The following is a 2,909-nucleotide window of genomic DNA, read 5'->3' on the forward strand; positions in this document are numbered from 1 at the left end:
AACCACAATGCTAAACCCACCTGTTAACTGATGTTAAATTGTGAGCAGCTCTGAAATGGTTATCTTGCATCAACATCAGAGAAGAAGAAAGAGAAACCTTGAATGTTCCTTCAGCTGTTATTGTAAAAAAAAGTGAGCAATACCTGCACACACAGAAATATGATAAACCTGGAAGATAAAAATGACAGTGTCAGTTGCACCACAAGCATGCACCCTCCTTACAAATGACACATACATGTACAAATAATATAACTCTCCTCCCAAACAGTGCTAATTTCTGCTGATCCTGCAGATACAGAGGCATTTGTGACTCAGTGTCTTTGTCTCAGACAAAAAAAGCCACTTTTCTTTCTCTTTTCAGAAGTTTAGTTTGCAGCACGTATACAAAATGAAACTGGAACTTGTCAAAGCACATGGCTGTTTACACCCACCACAGGCGTTAAGTGTACCACAGAACAGGGGTATTGGGTATTCCCCCTGTCCTGTGTTTCTATTAATCACTAAGCAGTTTCTTAGTGTTGTGGAAACTATGAAGCACAACAATGACACCGGGCTGTAAAACATTAAACACCTCACGCTCATAAAGAGCGATAAAGACGTAGAGAGGGACAGAAACGACTTATTGCAGAGACAGTCAGTCGCCTGCACTCTGACTGTGACAGTGTTTAAGTGAGTGTGTGTACAACACACTGTTATCAACACTGACCATACCTTATTAATGCTGACAGACTAGACATCATCTAATCCATTTTTGGTCAATTTTCTGTCTAAATGTCAACACAGCAGCTGTTTAAGCACAAAACTATAATCAAACCATATCTCTCTTCATTTCTTGTTGCAGTTGCCTAATTGTTGGGCACTTTGGGCAGTTTAGAACAGGTATATAGCTGGAAACATTTCTAAACGTTTATTACTGTAATTTCATGTTACATCACAGTAACAGAGACAAACTCATCAATTAGGGGTTGTTCGGATTCTTAAAAATCAGAGGAGGGAACTAGCTTCTCAAAAGCTAATCGTCATACTAGGGCACTGAGCACTTTATTAGGAACTTATTTGTGCAATTATCCAGTCAATTGTGTGGCATCAGTGGAATGTTATCACCAAACATCAGAATGGGGAAAAAATGTGATCTCTGTGACTGAGGACAAAAACCAGCCTTGCTGGTGAGAGAGGTCAGAGGAGAATGGTCAGACTGGTTGGAGCTGAAAGGCTGCAACAACTCAGATAACCACTCTTTACAACTGTGGTTGAGCAGGAAAGCATCTCAGAATGCACACCACATCAAACCTTGAGACAGATGGGATACAACAAAGAACACCACATTGGGCTCCACTCCTGTTAGCCAAGAACACAAATCTGAGGTGGCAATGGGGAATGTTTTCTCAGCACACTTTGGGTCCCTTAATACCGAACAATCATAGTTCGAGTGCCACAGCCTGTCTAAGTATTGTTTCTGACCATGTGCATCCTTTTATGGCCACTACTGACCATTTTCTATTGTCTACTTCCTCCATGATAATGCACCATGTCACAAAGCAAAAGTTGTCTCAAGCCGGTTTCATAAACATGGCAGTGAGTTCAGACTGAATCCAGTAGAGTGCTTTTAAGATGTGGTAGAATGGGAGACTGGCTAGCAAATCTGCGTGCCAGATTTGCTAGCTGCTATGTGATGCATGCCATCTTTTAATTAATGAGTTAATCAGCTACTTCTAGCAGTTCTACTTTAAGCACTCCTGGTTGCTGCTCGGTGTGAACTATGAGCACAAACATCATTGGTTTGACAAACCTGCCTTTTGTCAAACAGCTGATCTGCTTCAAGTCAATGCTTTTGTTATTACGGGGAATTATATGTTACTAAATGTGGAAGGTGTGCTTCAAAATGCTGAGTCATGATTTTGAACCTGCAATGCAAGGAGTTTCCAAGGCCACTCCCACAGCTACATACCAGAAAAGGTACACAGTATTGTGATGATTGATAGTTATTCTGATTCTCTGAACATAAACATCTTCATCATCATCTTCTTCAGTATTGTGTGTGTGCTCTGCTTATATATGTACTATACTGAGCTCCTATCTGCTCCGGGGTCCACGCTGAAGGCTGAAACTGACCCTTGATCTCTTACACAAATGTCATGTGCTTAAAAAACATTTAGAGCAAGCTTTTTATTCCAGCTAAAGCCAGTTTCTGCAAGTACCACCCCCCCTTCTCAGTCACATCATGCTTAATAAGTATTCAGATCATCGAGCTAACTGGTGTCCTCAGGCATAATTTCTATCCTCTTAGATTAAGGCAAAGGCACACTTCCATGATTATATTCATGTGATCAGAGTTGGCTAGGGGCTAGATAAAGATCCATATAATGATATTACATAAATAGTCGCTTCCAGCCAGTAAGATAAAATATAGTAACACTAGCAGTAACAATCAGCAGGGGGGTGTAGTGATATAAGGTGATAAATGTCGAAGTATCTACAGTCTTCTGCTTAAGCGCCCTTGAGGGAAAAAAATGGACCTTTCCAGGCAAAAATCAACAAAACATGTAATTGCCCAAACTTTTGCATACAACTAAAATGCAACCTGGGGTGTGTTCTGTAGACCTCGGATCTCTCTGGCATGCAGCATCCTTATGATATCAAAACAGTACCAGATTACTGTCATTAACAACACAGACTAAACATATCCCATTCATGAACTGGCGTGTGAAGGGGGGGGGACATTTGTTTCAGAAGTGGCAGCTGAGGAAATTTTATTATCTGTTCTTCCCCATGAGACGCCTTGAACCTCCATTCCTATAGGCGTCACTATAGTTAGCCATCCCCCTCCCCTTCCACTCCACTCCTCCTCCGCCTCCTCCCATCCACCAAACCTCCGCGAAAGGGTGTGCGTTTCGAAGGTTGTACGAAGC

This window comes from Toxotes jaculatrix, chromosome 8, assembly GCF_017976425.1.
Source record: "Toxotes jaculatrix isolate fToxJac2 chromosome 8, fToxJac2.pri, whole genome shotgun sequence".
NCBI classification, from domain to species: Eukaryota; Metazoa; Chordata; class Actinopteri; family Toxotidae; genus Toxotes; species Toxotes jaculatrix.